This window comes from Dermacentor albipictus, chromosome 1 (genome assembly GCF_038994185.2).
Source record: "Dermacentor albipictus isolate Rhodes 1998 colony chromosome 1, USDA_Dalb.pri_finalv2, whole genome shotgun sequence".
Lineage (NCBI taxonomy): Eukaryota > Metazoa > Arthropoda > Arachnida > Ixodida > Ixodidae > Dermacentor > Dermacentor albipictus.
Window position 1 is genome coordinate 410084942 of NC_091821.1, and position 18043 is coordinate 410102984.

Here is an 18043-nt window from a genome sequence, read left to right on the forward strand (position 1 = left end):
GGATGACGTTACGCAAGTGATGAAAATCATAAAACCACACCGTGACGACGACGATATGATGACTAGGTGACGACAGTGGCGTGATGAGGACGACATGATGAGAGTCGGATGACAAAGTTAAGATGGCAAGGATGCAGTGACATCGACGGAATCACGAGCTGAACACATGCATAGTCACACAACATATATGGACCACTTGGTCATAGTGGAAGGCGTGACGACCACAGCATGACTATAGTGAAATCCTGAAGCTACAATGATGACGATTGAACGACAACAACACTACAGCGGTATGACAACAAATGCATGAAGAACTTAGGACGACGATGGCATTATGAGGATGGTATGACGTCAGTCGGATGGCAGAGGTGGAAGGACAGCGATACAACGACAGCGACGGCACCATGACCACATATCTATTAACCAAGCCATCGTGTGAGACTATTTGGGCGACTGTGTCGGGATAGATGGTGTGACGACAAAGGCATGACGAGTATATGCCCACGAGGCTAAAATGACGCCAATGGAACTACCACGACGGCATCTCAAACATGAGCACATATTCCCAACTTGTGCCACTGGGTTGGCGGAAAAGGCAAGATATACAGATAGGCTCAAAAGAGCTGAAGTATCCACAATTGTTATTCCCATTAATAGCCATCAAGAGATTGTGGTCGCGAGCGTAGTACAGGAGGGCATGAAAGGGCAACAGTTAATTTGCGTGATAATGTTTTCTAATACGGGATACGCGGAATTCTGCAAGCGCATAGCTCCACAAATGTCGTTTGACCCCCACATCATGACGGATTTGGTCCTTGAGTCTAAAGTTGAAATAAAGCAGGAGCACAAAAACTGGTGGAGCATACCAGTCTTGCCACCATCTATTCTTTACTACATCCTCACTGTTTGCAAGCCTACCCTCGGCCCCATTGTGACGCAAGCGGAAGGTCGGCCATCTTTGCTTAAGGAAACACAGTGGGACGGAAAAAGTTGCTTTTAGTATATTGCGTGTCACCTATTTGGTCTTTATTCAACCTAATTGCTGGTATACGATCACTTTTCTTCCAAACTTGCAGAACCTTACAACTGATATGCCTGACTAAATACTAATGAAGCAAGGAATTGCGTGAACCAACTGCCGCAAAAACACCTGTGACTGTAATTGCTCTTGGTTGGTAATTTATGTTTCAGTAAACGCTTAATGACATCAAGATAAAAGACACGGAGTTCATTATGTGCAGCACTGAAAGGTAAAAATTTCATGCAACTTTGAAGGGATTTCTATTTTCGCTTTCAGCAGGAATCAAGAAAATGATATTGCGCACGTGCATGGCCACTTAACTACGCTAAGAGCTTAATGAAACCAGAAAGCGAAGGCAGCACGAGAAGTCAATCACGACGAACACAAACCTTTGCCGTTTATCAGGAAGAAGCTAAACGAGTACCAAGTCGTCCCGCGGAGCCAAAAAATTCAGTGCCCTTCCGCTCTGTGAAGAAGGATGACCGGCGAAGCTGTGTATGGGGGCCCCTTAATGGCGAACTGCACCTCGGCCGCGGGTTGGCCTGGTATCGTACTATCTTCAGGATTGGCTCACGTATAGGGAGTGCGTAAAGCCTCCTTCACCTCCGTCGTAGGTCAGCCCGGTAATGCACTATATTCGGGATTGGCCCACGTATGGGGAGTGCTTAATGCCTGCTTCACCTCCGCCACTGCTCGGCCCGGTATTGCATTATCTTCGGGATCGGCCCACGTGTGCCTAAAGCCTCATTCCCCTCTGCCGTGGGTCGCCCCAATAGTGCGCTATTGTTACGTGGTAGTGAAGGCCAAGAAAACAGTAGGCATAGCCAATGAGCTAAGATGTATGCAGCTGCTCGGACAGTCCTGAGCCAGTCCGGGACGACAAATTGGAAAGCACCCACTGCGAACTACATTTGGAGGACAAACCGGGTGACGGACATGAACGGTTAAGGTGGTGGCAGAGGTATGTTTGGGCGTCAGCAAGCAGCTGTGTCACTGAGGCAGCAGCAGGCGTTGCCGTGTTGCGTAAGCAACGGGTGCGGGTGAGGCGGCCGTCGGCATCACCGCCGATTCTTTGACCACACTCTCGTGCAAGCTCCCACTGGCACTCGGGACGATCAGGTTCCATCTTTCGAAAGGACGCGTCACACAGAAGCACCTGCCGATCACCCCTCTTCATCGTACCCTGCGCGGCCTCTCATGGTCACCTGCTCCTCCCGCCTCCTCCTCCTTCGCCGTCGCTTCTCTTCTTCTACGGTAGAGAGCACCTTCCTAGGTCCGCCCACCTTATCGGTGGACTGGACGCTGATCCCGCCGGCGTGCGCCGCTTCTCTCAATTAGGAGCCTATTCGCACGTCACAGCATAGGTCATCGCAAGGCGCACCTAATCTCCCACTACACGCCTCCTCACCAAAACACCTGTGCCGCGACGCGTGCTCCTGGCCGTTGCCTCTCAATATCTCGCCTAGAATTGTCTCCTCTCCACTTCCCTTCGCATAGCTGCTCCGAGTTTTGAGCGGTCGCCGGGGCAAGGCTGGAACTCAAGCTTAAACAGCTTGGCTGTTAATAAATGACTTCTTCATGACTGCGCTTGCCGCCGTATTTCATTCTGTATCTATGCCGCGAGAACAAACGCAGAACGTCTCACCGATGCGTTGATACAGATGAACCATGGCCCCGGGCTTTTGAGGCACTTCATTGCCATGCCACTGATGCATTGCTTGTCACTTACTTAGGCACAAGCTTAATTTCAAGAACCCTTGCTTCCTCTTTCTGTACATTTTTGGTGGAATTGTGTTGCTTCAATCATGTCTTCGTGCGCGTTACAGATTGGTGTCATGCAGTTTTACGCGGATATTTATCCATCGTTCGGAATGGTGAAAAGCAAGAGCTAAATATAGAACTCAGCGTTTTTTAAACCTAAGAAAATGCGAATGTAAAAGTTTAACAAGAGTCAAGAAGTGAAGGAGTAGGCAACAGAAATTTGAAGAAGTTGACTATAGAGAAATTGACAAAAAAGTCGGCAACTCAAGCAGCCTAGTGCGGAGAAAAAGAAAGGCTGCCTTCAGCTAGATATAAGTGATGAAGGAATAGCGAATACATTTCCCCAAACGTCAATGAAAGCTCTGCTTATAAGCTATTCTCATGTACGCGTTTTATCAGTTCGTTATGCCTGTCATTGCTAGGAAAACGAGAAATAGGGAGGATTGCAGGAGCGCGGCAAAGGGTTAAGGGTAGTCCTGGCCTGAGTCTTTGCAGCCACCGTGCTACGGCTACTGTAGCGAATGGTTCAATTGGGCTTCTTCACCTTATAATATACTTTTGTATGTTCATTAGAGCACCGTATACCCGCATAATATTGCAAATGATCTCTCATTACATAACGTGCTCACTTCTAAACGTGCTCACTCTTATCTCTTGCATAAACGTTGCCGTATGGCATGGTGATCTTGCTGATCTGCTTCTCAGACACTTTGTTGTTCTGCATATCAGATGCAACTACGCCATTTAAGAGCAGAATCTGTGGTCGACTATACGTAGCACTCATTGCGAAGAAAATTATGGGAAGGGATATTTATTGAAAAATAAAACAATATACTCGATGCACAATATTACCCCCTGGAAAAAGTTGATAATAACTTATCCGGAAAAAAATGTATACGCGGTAAAATAACAAAAAAACAAGAACAAAAAACGCGAATGATAAGGTGGCATTTTAAAACCGAGAACAGTAGGGTGAAATCTATACAAAAGAAAGAAAAGAAGAAAGAATCAATGTGCTGATCTCTGACTATTTGCAAGGGTGTTTTGCCGTGCATAAGCCAATTTTTAGAACTGTTGCGCCACAACAAAAAATGCGAGTAAAAACTTGGTGTCAGCTAATAAATCGAAGGAGTCACGCCATCTTCTTTTGTATTATGTCTAACTGCAGAATTACTGAAAAATATTGAACCAATTTAGCAAATCTTGAGTTTAGAGTAATGCCTCTACCTACAATAAGCCAAGAAGACTGTCCGCAAAAGTTTTCTTACCTAACGTTCCTATTAAACTAATCATCTGAACCTCATTTCTACCTAAATTGTGAAGGGGCCTTGTGATATTTGCGATAATTATTCAGTGACCGAAATTGTCACACATCAGAGCTAATAACCAAACGGCAACAATAACATTCCAAGAGACCATAAGCACACAAAGAGGAGCTCACAAAATAGATTACGAAAAAAGATGGCACTTGGCTGCAGAGAAAGGTAAACAGGGTTCATAGTGACGACCCCAAGGGCCGCTTGCCGCCGTCCGTGATTCACGGAAAGAGAAGCGCGTCAGTGATTTTTCTTTTCTGGCCGTTACGCGCTCTCGCCATCACACGCTCCTCCATGACAGCGATGCGAGCGTTGCCGCTCTTGGAAATTAGATTAGCGTGAAGCGGCCGCCCTTTCCGCACGATGCTCACCCGCCGCTTGCACAACCCTCCAGCATGCTGTGTCACGTGCGGTGAGTTGAAGCAGGGAGGAGGCTGGCAGGGGAAATTTCATTAGGAGACCCCGGAATTTTTCTCCGCAGAGCGTTGTAACGGTACCACCCTGTTCTATACGTGCCGCAGGCGAGCGTGTTGGAGGAGTGCGCCAGGTTTCGCTTGTCCAACTCAGAAGCCACGACGGAAGTAGATGGCTCTTGTTGCGTAGGCTCGAGTTCAGCGGAATGCGCGATATGATCGGTGACCTGGGCGAAACTATGATAAGGGGTTCAGTTTCTTGGGGGGGGGGGGGGGGGGTTTGTGCGAAAAACATTGTGAAGTATCCCCTGTTAAAATATTGTTAAATCGCTAAAAGAACCCTGTTACAGCGAGACGTCTGAGACTGAAATGTTGCAACCCAGTAGAAATTAATACTGCTACTACAGCAATGGCGTGCTTTCCAAAAATAAAACTAATGGACCAATCTTACCTCATTCCTTTGAAACATGCGTTGAGAGTGAAGTTAAGCGGCGGCTTTGGAACCTATGCGCAAGCCATATTATCTTATCCAGGAAGAGGTGTCCCTAAACCGCTTCTTAAAAAAAAAACACCATCCGGTAGCCTTTATGAAGGATGAAGCCGAAGTGGGGCACTTCCAATGTCTTGTTCAGTCTGCAGAGCGTTATGGGCCTTAGGGTACAGAAATGACGTAAACAGATACACAGAAATACACAACTTACATTTATTCGCGGATGCGATGCTGCCCGCCGTATCGCGCTGCCGTCGTCGCCGCAATATGAGAAATGTTCTTTTTTTTAGGTCAGCAAAATAAACGGAACTCAATCAGACTCACTCAGAATACATATTTTCAGCTTAGAGCTAACGCGGACCCAGTCTCTTTGAAATTCTACTCAGCCTGTATCCCTCGGATTGGGACACAACAAAATTTTACTGAAATGTGCTCCCCTGGAGTGACTGACACTCAACAAAGTTCTATTCAGCTTTGCCCCCTCAGACTCTACCTCACTTAAATTCTGCTCATCCGGGGTGATTAGCAATAAGACCGACATTAACTTTACTCAGACGAATTCACTCCGTATCAATCACCAGAATCAAACTCTGGCAGGTCTATTTGGTCTATAGGTTGCCACAACACTTTCAGGCTTTCTCGTGAATGGAACGCATTCATCATTAAGACTTTCATGCGAGACTACTATGTAGCACATGCCAAGGGATCAAAAACGCTAAACACTTAGGAAAAAAAAATATGCCCGAGTTCCTTAAATGTACAAGTTCATTATTTCCTGTTAATCACAATGTCTTGTAAGAAAGAAAAAAAAGCATGACGCATGACCTTGGCAATGCTGGAAGCATTTTGGTAAGAATAAGATGCACCAAACGGATTTTAAACAATATGGTAATGCTTATTTGTTTTCGAGGTTAAGAATGACAGGACACAAAATATATGGACATGAAGGGCAGGATGAGTGCCTTGGCACTCATCAAGTTTGTTTTTTTTCAGTGCATGTTGCGTCGTACCATTCTTAAGATTTGAGTAAGTACCAACTAGCCCAGAAGAAAGTGCTATTCTTATCTGTGCATTTGTGCTCACATGCGCGCTGCACTCACGCACGTACGTGCTCATTGGAAATAGGCCCCCGCCAGTGGTGCGCAAGCGGTAATTGTTATCCGCTGAGTTATCTGCTGAGTATTCCCTCACTCTAGGTGAGGGAATACACAGTAGAGGGCGTGACGAGGGTCAACTGTGATGACCGTGGCACTAAGAGCTACAACGTAATCTTGGATTGTAGGGCGAAATGACCCAGGCAGAGACTAGAAGCAGACAGGACGCGCGCTTTTAGTCATTGCCGGCAAAATTCTCTGTTTTTCTAATAAAGAGCCCCCTTCTCTCTCTCTAGTCTGTCTGCGACACTTCCCGATACAATCCAAAATTATGTTGCTGTACCAACTCATCCATGTTTCTACCCTTTTGTAGCTACAACGTACCATGCACTGATTTGAAAAGGTCAGGCAACCCTAGAGCGTCTACTCCCGAGCACTAATCATGCAGAAAGTCCCAGGAGAGAAGGCGGTGGGGCGGTGTCAGAGGAGGCCGGCTTGCCGAATCTAGCTGCTTGGCGTCATTCGCTCGCCTAGAGTTTAATGCGATAGTGTTAAGGGCCCCGTGTGGCAGTAATGTACTCATTATATGCATGGCGTACTCGCTTTATGGCCCTTGTTATGCTACCGAGCCTACAGTGTATATTGCATTTGATTGTGCGTGTGTGCTTCATCAACTACTAATATTGTCAGAGAACGTCGAGTTAAACCCAAGTCCCATCCAATCTGATCAAACTTCACTTCTAAAAGAAATGAAATCCGTGCAACGAAAGCTGTCCCAGAGCGCTATAAAGGAGATTAAAGACCGCCTTGCCAAAATTGAAGAAGACTGCGCATCCCTGACAGTAATAAACAAGAAGTTAACGATATTCGGGCGCTTGCTGATCAAAATGCAAAAGATACTGCATTGTTTAAGACCTGGTTGGATGACTCTGAAGACCGCGCATGACGCTCAAACATAGTGTTCTTTGCACTAAGAGATCGCGAACGGGTAACATGAACCGAATCAGAATCATTAATAATAGAACTTTCCTGTAAACGATTAGATATACCTGCCCAACCGATGGATATCGAACTCGCCCACTGATTGGGCAAATTTAAAGTAAACAACAGCATACCAATGATTGTTTAATTTTCGCATTTCAAAGTAAAAGAAAAAATCCTTTTGCATAGCAGAAAACTCGAGGGCACTGAATTAAGAATTTCAGAAAATTACTCTCTTAACACATTAACAGTTATAAGGTGTTTAGTCGAATTTGCCAAGACGCAACAGAAGCAATTCGAACCCCGACGCGATAAACTAACTGTTGGTAACGAGATTTACACATTTCATCATAACACCCAAAATGTTGTCCTTCGCCCATTAAATGCCTAGGCCCCAGCAATGCTAACTCGAAGAATTTCTTTTCGTTTATCATCACTAACTTAGAAGCATCATACCGAAACTTGATAGTCTCAGTAATCTTATCGACAAAACATACTGAGATCTAATCATACCTACAGAAACGTGGAGGAACTCTACAATAGAAGGCTTGCAATTCTCCCATTTTTTCTTAACGTCAATATCTTTAAACATGGTCGAACTAACAAACGTGGTGGCGGCGAATTGTTTGGCGCACATAAAAGCCTTCACTGTACTGTAATTAAGACATCCCCCTCCTTCAACCTGGCTTTGATTGAGCAGGCGGAATTCGTGCCACAGTCGGCCAGTCTGTATTTACGCAGATGGCATCGGAATCTAGGCGTCAGGAATAACTCGGCTGCAGGTTCGCGCAAGGTTACAAAGGGCTGCAACGATGACGTCTACTTATCTTCAGAGACAATACCTCGAAAGTTCAACAGAAAAGTACGCATTAGTCGTCTTCACGGGAAAATTGATGATTAGATACCCGGTGTTTATTAATGGCGAGCCTATTTTTTACAAGATAACCCATCGATATTTGGGGATAATTGTCGACCGCGACTTCTCCTCGAGCCCCCATGTATCCTACTTAAGGAAGAGACTCCTCTCATTCAGTCACCTTCTCAAAGCCATTGCAGGAAAAGCATGGGGGCCTTCGGTGTGTTCTATGCTTCAGTGGTACAAAGCGCTCTTCATGGGATTCTTGCGTTACAACACTCCGGTGCTGTCAAGCATCCGAAGGACAAATCTCAGAGTGCCTGAGAGCATGCAAGCTCAAGCGCTTATAACCTGCCTGGGTCTATCACAGTGTGCTTCAACAGCTGCCACAATTGCCATCACCTGGAAACATTCCATCAGTACATATATCGTCATAGACAGCCTTAGAAATAATCTTCGTCACCTTCCCCGACTGCAGTCTTGCTTCTCTCGGAAAGTAGAACAGATGCAACTCTATCGGGCATTGAAGCCACGTTCCGATTTTCTCCTCCCTCCAATTTAACGCCTGCAGCAAGATTCGTTTGTCCTTTGTCGTGTCTCCGGCTACCACAAACTTACTTCTCATTTCGCCTTCCCCTAGTGCAGGGTAGCAAACCGAAGCCTTTTAATCTGGTTAACCTCCCCGCTTTTCTCTCATTTGAATCTCTCTCTCCAGCAGCTACAATGCGGCTTTCTATTCAAAGAGTTGGAAGGAAGTCCAACTTGCCAACTTGTGTCTGGAATGAAGCCGCTCTGCATCTACTGCATGATTCATACTCCAATCGAGTTCACGTTTATACAGATGGCTCTTCGAACTTAACCAGCTCTACCGGTGCAGTAGTCTTTCCTTCGATGTCAATCTGCAAGAAGTTCAAGATCAGCCACTTCACAACATTGACAGGATCCGAACTTTCCGCCCTTCCTAGGGCAGTGCTATATGTGCCGCAAGAATCACCAAATCGCTGGGCTATATTCTGTGATTCAAAGGCAGCCCTGCAATCACTCTTAGCATCTTTGCAGCACAGACCACATGAACAATTGGTAGCAGAGATACGATTACGCTACCATCAAGTGGTGGACGGACGCCACGACATTGCATTTCAGTGGCTACCCGGGCACTGTAACATTACTGGCAATGAAAGTGCCGACAAAGCTGCCCTTGAGGCATATAATGTATGTGAAAGCACCTCGATTCCATTGTCGAGAACGGATGCAGCGCGTCAACTCATAGGTCTTGCCCATATTATTATTGTAAGGCAATGGAACACATTGGAGTTCACCAAACGGTGCAGGTATGCTATGGACCTGCATATGACATTGCAACTTTACCTGGTTATAAACGATGAGATGAAACACTATTGTTCCGCTTGCAAGTAGGAGTTTCTGTGACAAACGCCTACTCATTCCCAAATGGAATGGCGGAGAGTCACCAATGCAGCAGATTGGGTGCCCAAGAAATGACCAAACATCTCCTGTGGGACTGCCCTACATAGGATTTCGAGAGGGGTGTCCTTCGTACTGCTCAGGAGCACTTAGACGACCGTCCTTTCACAGAGATCCTGAGGCTCATGGCCTCGTTCGTGCATCTGATATGTGCAAGGCCACAACGGCGCTGGTGCGTTTCTTGTAATGCACCACCGTGGCTGCCAGTGGCTGACTCAGTGATGAACGCTTGTGTCTGCAATAGTGCAAAACGTGAACTTCTTTCTTTCTTCCCCTCTTTCAATCCCCTTTCCTCCTTCCCCAGTGCAGGGCAGCCTGCCGGGCACAGCCTTGTTAACCTCCCTGCCTTTCCCTTATGACTTCTTTCTCTGTCTCTCCTGACATACAAGAAGAGAATTCAGGTTTTCCTGCATACACATCGCCCCTTGATCTCTAACTGGGGCTTACAATGAGATTTGCACAAATATCATTTCAACTATATTAGGAATATTAAATTTTGATTTAGCTAAAAGGAGACAACAAAAAATTACCGCAAGGAATTTTACTAACTCTATGCAATAAAAAGAGTAGAGAAAGATGTAAAGATACGATTGATGTAAAGAAGTTTGCTGAAGAAAGGTGTCGAACATGCTACTAGTAAATGTACTGATAGAGCAAGGAAGCACCGTATTACATAGCCGCTGAATATCATACCAATTACGCTATAAGAGGGCTAAAAAATTTTCTCTTAAGACTGATGTAATTCTGTCGTAATGGTACGCTGTTGTCGTTCCGGCAGTACTGTTGTCGTAATAGCAAAACGTGAAGTTTACGACACAGCTTTATTATCACTATGAGGAACATTGAAGTCGCCAATCCGACATCAAAATGCCCTATAAATATTTCTCTCTTTTTGCATATACATCTTATTTGGTGACAGTGCTGTGCCACAAATATAGCAGCAGAGAGTTGTGTTGTTATCATAAACAAATTATTTTATCTTTCATTACATGCTCATTTGTCCCTTTTATAAGCATCGCAGTACGTATAGCAATGAAAGCTTAGAGAAAAGGTCGTTGTTTGGCCCTTGATTTAGACATCAAGCACAGACCATAATTATTTGGACCTTACTTCTGAACATTCTGTTTGATCAATATTATCTATACAGCCTAGATACAATTTGATCAAAAGTGCATGCAAAGAATTCCACATCAGCGGAGACATGTGCTCCTGCGCACGGCTGAAAACAACACTTTTCACTGATGTAGTGGGAGAACGTAGGAAATCTTGTCGCGGTGTAATTGAGGTTCGAGCATGAAATGCGGAATGTGTTATGTGTGAAAGTTTTTGTCATCTCAAGTGGCTCTTATCCAGAAGATTTAAAAAAGTGAAATTACATTCTAGGATTTTACGTGCGTTACGTGTTACGTAAAGTTCGACCTAGTGAGGGAGTCCTCGTTAGATTTGACCACCTGGGGTTCTCTCACGTGCACCCAATGCACGGTACACGGGTGCTTTTGCGTTTTCACCCCCATTGAAATGCGGCCGCCGCGGCCAGGATTCGACCCGCCACCTAGGGCTTACTAGCGCAACAAATAAACTATTATGCCTCCATAATGGATTATCGAGAAGATTCATGGGGCTGAAGAAAGGCAAAAGGAGCTAGAAAAAAACAGCTTTTAAAGAAAGAAAGGAAATTGCGCAGAAAAAATTGGCGATGATACTCAATGTAAGCAAATAGCACGAACGAACGAAGGAATGAACGTTTTCTATTGTCGTATGAAACAATAAAACGCATCAAAACTCATACGCAATGGAACGTACGTATCAGAGTGCTACAAAGTTGTCGTTTGGTGACGAACACGGCCCACTGTTCTGCTGCGCGCGCCCTTTGCCCCGGCGCCTTACTGCAAGTTCGACCATCGACCATCGATTGCCGACCATCAGTCACCAACTATCGACCGCTGACCACGTACCAGCGCCAACGGAAATGGGTGAAAGAGGAAGAAAAATATATTCCCCTTGAAAATTTTCCCGCAAAACGAAGTTACACCGCAGATGGGACGACAGCCCGCTTATACGCTGTTTCGACGGGTACCCGCTGGAGTAAACGTTCGCAATTACACTCAAATAATCTGCTTTAGAGAAGAAGAGAACATACTTCAATCTCGATTCTAGCTTGTGTCTATTTCGTTTGTGGAAGTGGAGCTTCATGGTGGTGTAGAATAGGGACAATTGGTGGATTACAGTTTGCTTCTCAGTAAAAATGGTGTTATTCACTCTGGGAGATCGGCGATTAATAGGGAAGTGCAAGGGCTAAGGAAATAGTATTCTGTAGGAAAAGAAATTCGCAATAACCAGTAGCTAGGAAAAAATTAAACAGAAACATAACTGATATAGATATGACATTTATAATAACCAAATATTGCAATGACACGAATACTTCCTTTTTCTATTATTCCGCCTCTCGCTTCTTGCCGCTGACGAGATTGAAATTCTTTCAGTTCGATGATCATTTATTGATCTATCGCAAAGCACGCGTTTAACCAATTATAAAGCTGAAAATGCATTTTTTATTTTCTGCAGTATTGAAAAAATAATTAAATAACGGGGTTGTACTTACCGAAACTACTTTCTGAATATGAGGCACGCCCTAGTGTGGGACTCCGGAAACTAGGACCAGATCGGTTTCTTTAACGTGCACCTAAACCTAAGTACACGAGTGTTTTTGCATTTCATCCCCATCGAAATGCGGCTGCCGTGGCCGGGACTCTATCCCACGACCTCGTGCTTAAAAGCCGAGCATCATAGCCACTAAGCAACCACAGCGGTTTCTGCAGTAGCGTGGACAAAACTGAAATATTAAGCGCAGTAACTCTTGCACAGTTTCGTGCGTTATAGGTTGGAGTATATTTGCAAATGCGCGCAACGATATCCTGTTAGGAAGCAGAAAACGCCTTAAATTGTACTTGTGGCAATAAGATGTCGCATGGCGTCAGCAGCATGTGCGTTGCTCCCCGGTGGTAAACTGCAGGTACACGGATATTTCTTCGTCCCGTATTCTAACATGGCCCTCGCGCTTGACCGCTGGCTTCACATCCTTTCATTGATAGCGGCGCTGATTTATAAGTAAGCTGCAAAAGCTTGCAGTCGGATTGTGAATAAGCTTGCGCCTTCGCCACGTTTCCTAGGTGCACAGTTCTCTACGGTAGCATCAGCGGAGTCACTCAGAGGTAAAACCCCCGACTACTTCTCCGAGGGACCAGATCTGGAATCCGCTCGGGGTACTTCGCATTTTAAAGAAAGCTTTTTTTTTACCTGCCCTCCCATGTTTGGCATGGCTGCTGTCTGCCAGGCCGGTCAGTATCACGGAAGGTATATTGTGCATAGAAAACAGCTTATTTCAGCAGAAGACGATACAAACATTTTTAGTCACAGTGACAGCACAATACCACCAGGTCAATAGCATGTACAAAGTGCTGAGCGTTGTATAGACGGGACGTTTTCAAGGAAACGCCCGAGTCTACATGGCGTCACTAACACATAACCACTCAGACCGACAGAAACGCACATACACAGAATGTTTCAGCGAACACTATAAAAAGTCTTTAAAACTTGTCGTTTGCTGATATCACAACTCCAGTAAATGAGCTGATTTACTCGAAGTGGCGGGCCATAATACCGCGATATATTGAAATGAAAAATAACTAATTAACCAAATATTCAATTATTACATTTGTAAATATTTTCCTTATCATCCACATTGCAAATTAGAAGTTCTAGCCATGGAGTTGGCAAGGCGGATCCACTTTGGGATGAATTCTAGGGATAACACCAATTTCGACATATCAATTCCCGAAATTTGCGGCGAAATGCATTGGCGTTCTAGTTAAATTGTTAAGAAAACGTCATTTTATGCATTGTAGCACACAAGTAACTGGAACATCAATGCATTTCTCCGCAAAGTTGGGGAATTAATATCTCGAAGCTGGTGTCGTTCCGAAAATTCGTTCCAAGTGGATCCGCCTTGCGAACTCCACGGCTAGACATTGTAAATTGCAATTTGGGTCATAGGGTAATTATTTAAAATTGTAATTAGTAATTCTTGTTAATTAGTCGATATTGCGTTTCAATTTATGTTGCAAGTAGCGTCCGCGGCTTCGAGTAGAACACCTCATCATCCGGAATTCAGCCATCTGCCACAGGCAACCGCTTAAAAATTTTGAAGGCGCTCGCTGAAACACCCTTTATATGAGTGAGTGTTATGCATGCACCACATGAAAGTATCAGGAAACGGGCTCCCATAACCCTTGTATGCTGACTCACAATGTAGTGCAAGTATTCGCATTTCTGCTCTGTGCAACAAAATAATTTCCCATGTCAAAACCGAACAAATAATGCCGGCTTTCAGCTATTTCTACAGAACAACGATATATTACAGAATAGTGGATTATATTCAAGAGAATACTTGATACACGTTATTTTCTGTGATTTAACCATTCGATGTGTGTCACCGGGCGTCCAAAAGCGATGTTTTACGTACGCATAAGAACAGCGGGATAACAGAGTTGTAACCTTTTCGGTGAATAAACATATCATTGCATGAGATTGAACTTTAAATAGTATGAAATTAAACGGTATTGTACGTAACGTCGTTATTTGTAAAGCATTTAAATTACCACTTGACTAAATCATCGCTTCACGTAGATTTCAACATATGCAATTGTTCTGCATATTTTTTTTATTTTCGAATGAAATTCTCGCAATAACTTTGGAATTCATGCGACCGACACTGGCGGACATCATAACGAACGAGGTAGTGAGCCCATGACAGCTATCGCTCTAAAAGGAAGAACTTATTAAAGAATGTCACACTTCCTGAGTGTAATATGGCCCTAAGTGGCACGCTCTAACGCATTTAAGGCCTCTAAAGTGGTCAGTTAATTCGTTAATTTCTTTATTCGTTTATTTATTTGTCCTTCGAGGCCTACATAAGGTCTCAGGTGGTACGGCTAAAAGAAATCAGTTTGTCTGAGAAATGCCGTAGCACCCAAGGTGGCAGTGACAAGCGCTGCAGGAAAATGGTGCATCAATACACATACCAAATAGTAGATTTGTATTAAACGATGGCATTACAAGCTATACAGTAAGTTGGAAAAAAGATGTCCCCGCCCCCCCCCCCCCCCCTTCCGCCAGACACTGCTAACTCACATGCTGACTCTTTTCATATGTACTGACAAAACAACGAAACAGTTCATTACGTTAGAAAATGACATATAAACCACTAAGTCATAATGTACAGTAGACCGAGAAAAAAATAAATACGTGTACATGTACGAATATACATACATTAGTATACATGTACATGTAAGTACGTCTATCTACCTGCATAAAGATACCGAAGAAACGAGATCGAGAGGCAGCCACCGCCATAGATGAATTGGTAGAGAATCGGAGAAGTCGTGCGGAGGTTGCAGCCTGGGGTCATATATGCGGAAGTTGTATTTTCTTTAATTTCCCTCTTCCTTTATCAAACTTATGCACCTTATAAAAATGACTAGGATTCGCAATTGTATGTATCAGTAGAAAAACAAGGTTCAATGGGCGATAAGCTTTCGTTGGTGACCTTGTACTTTGGGTTTATAACGGTATTAGTAAAGAATTTGCCTCCTCGATGTGCCAGATTAAACGGCGTCGTATGATCTTTGAAGATAGTTGATGCCTTCTTCTTCTGTTTTTGGTTATGCAAAGAGGCAACATACTGGTGCTTTCTGGAAGAAGTTCATAATCGTGTCCCACCTCTCATCGCGGTTCTCCCCTGTGGGACTTGACCGTGCACAGGATGACGGCGGAATCTTTATTACGTGAATCGAAGTGCCCAAGACGCTCTCCGAGAGCGCCAGGCCTAAACGCATTCATGCACGCTTATTTATTGTATAATAGAAAAAGTTTTTCCGCCCCGCATTTTAAGGGTAAATAAAGGCGGTGCTCCGATGGAGAGCAATTGTGACGCAAACCGAGCGTATTACCGCACACTGCACACAAAAATAACAAAGAATAGCTGCGGTTATTTGCATAAATCTCAGGCGGTAAGATATCAGCATCAAAGTTTTCTTTTGAATTAGGGTATTATTCTTCCTATCTTTTCATTTTTACCGGTACAGCACTGCGCTCTCACCACGCCGCACGGTACGCCGGCCAAGATGATAATACGGAAGGCGGGAAATAATGACCGCATTTCCTTTACATCTTTGCGAAATTGCAAGGATGCGTGACCTCTAGAAAGAGAAAATGCGTTCATCGATCACCTGAGCACAAAGCCCCAGTGCCGCTACATTAATGACCAGACCATCACGAAGGAGAGAAGATAAGAGGAAGTAGTAAAATCAATGATAAGAAGAGCAAACGGTGGCTAGTAGCGAAAGAAAAAAATGGTGTGGCCGGCCGGGCCATCCCGTTCTCTCCCACACTTCCTGTTGCTGCTGCTTCTGCTGCCTCTGTACGCGGAGCTTGGTGCACATTTTTCGCGCTTTCGTCCATCGACCGTGGTTGCGTCCTTTAGAATTTATTTCCACCGTCCCGCTCCCGCCAAGTATGGCTCTGATGCAGTGCAGAATACTGCTTCTGAGTGAAAGGGGCGTAGCGAAGCGGGGCTGCTTGTTATGAAATGGGGCATCAAAAGCGAGCATGCGAAACAGTGCTTTTGGCACCCTACGCCAGCTGGGAAAGAATAGAAGGCGGTGACAGTCAGAGGAGGTGAGCCGGAAAGGAAGAACTAGAAAAAAGAACGAGGGATGCTCCACTATATTTAGAGCGGCTGGAAGGAGAAAAGAAGGGGCCACTATTCGCACTTTACATAGAGTGGTGCGTGGTTCGGATACCTCCTATACACGTAACGAGTAGCTGTAACACTCCCACTGTTACGTCTTTAAGTAAGGTTGGGCTGCGGTTTAAAGTAAAGCTTTGGAAAAATAACAATCTTTCTAAGCATCGGCTTCACGGGATTCCACACTTCGAAGCACGCAGACTTTATGTTATCAAGGAGGAATTATCAGGTAACACAGACTCGGCTGATGGCCCGTGGGCTTCCGTTCTTGAAAAGTGGCAGACATCCCACATTACGCATCGGGCATAGACCTAAGTTCACTTCTACAAAACATGAGATCGTCACTCTAAAGAAAAAGTACGTTCGCGCAGTGTACCGTAGGGAACCCGTTCTTGAAAACTTGCTCAGAGCATAGCTTGCCAGAGAAATTGGCCACACTAGCCGTTCCTCGTGCTCAAGAAGTGTTTTTTATGGCTAAGTTGTATCGCGTAACGTCGTGTAGTTCCAGTGGAGCCATCATCATCATCATCATCATCATCATCATCGTCGTCGTCCTGCTTACGCCCACTGCAGGGCAAAGGTCTCTCGCTTACTTCTCCAACTACTCCGGTCATGAGCTAATTATGGCCATGTCTTCCCTGCAAACTTCTTAATTCCATCCACCCACCTAACTTTCTGCCGCCCCCTGCTACGCTTCCCTTCCCTTGGAATCCAGTCCGTAACCCTTAAAGACCATCGGTTGTCTTCCCTCCTCATTACATGTCCTACCCATGCCCATTTCTGTTCCTTGATTTCAACTAAGATGTCATTAACTCGCATTTGTTCCCTCACCCAATCTCCTCTTTTCTTATCGCTTAACGTTGCACCCAACATTCTTCTTTCCATAGCTCGTTGCGTCGTCCTCAATTCAAGTCGAGCCCTTTTCGTAAGCCTCCAGGTTTCTGCCCCGTACGTGAGTACTGGTAAGACACAGCTGTTATACACTTTTCTCTTGGGGGATAATGGCAACCTGCCGTTCATGATCTGAGAATGCCTGCCAAACGCACGCAAGCCCATTCCTATTCTTCTGATTATTTCCGTCTCATGATCCAGAGCCGCGGTCACTGCCTGCCCTAAATAGACGCATTCAGATTGTGAACTATGCCCGGGCAGGACGAGGCCAGAGGAAACTCTGGTGGAGGTCCGAAGCGATTCTGACGTGCAAATCGATCGTTCGACCTGGGTATAGGGGCGAAAGACCAATCGAACCATCTAGTAGCTGGTTCCCTCCGAAGTTTCCCTCAGCATAGCTGACGCTCGATGGGAGAGCAGTCACACCAGGTAAAGCGAATCACAAACAGCAGAGAATGAGAAACAGCAGTTTATGATAGGTAATGAGGCACTGGAAGTGCCTCGTTACCTATCATAAACTGTGTTCTCTTCCAAGACTTTTAAATATTGCTTTAATTTTTGCAGATTAATTTTTAGACCTACCCTTCTGATTTGCCTCTCCAGGTCAGTGAGCATGCATTGCAACTTGTCCCGTGAATTACTAAGCAAGGCAATATCATCAGTGGAACGCAAGTTACTAATGTATTCTCTATTAACTCTTAACCCCAATTCTTCTCAATCCAGGTTTCTGAATACCTCCTGCAAAGCTTTGTGTCAGTTGACGCCAATGTGTTAAATGAAGGCGTGTCAAATATCTTCGCGCGTTCTCTCGCTGACTGCAGCGGCAAACAATATTGAAGAGGCGCCCTACCGACTGCAGTACCTTCACTCAAACCTGCCGCGATTGCTCAGTGGCTATGACATTGCGGTCTTGAGCTCGAGATCACGGGTTCG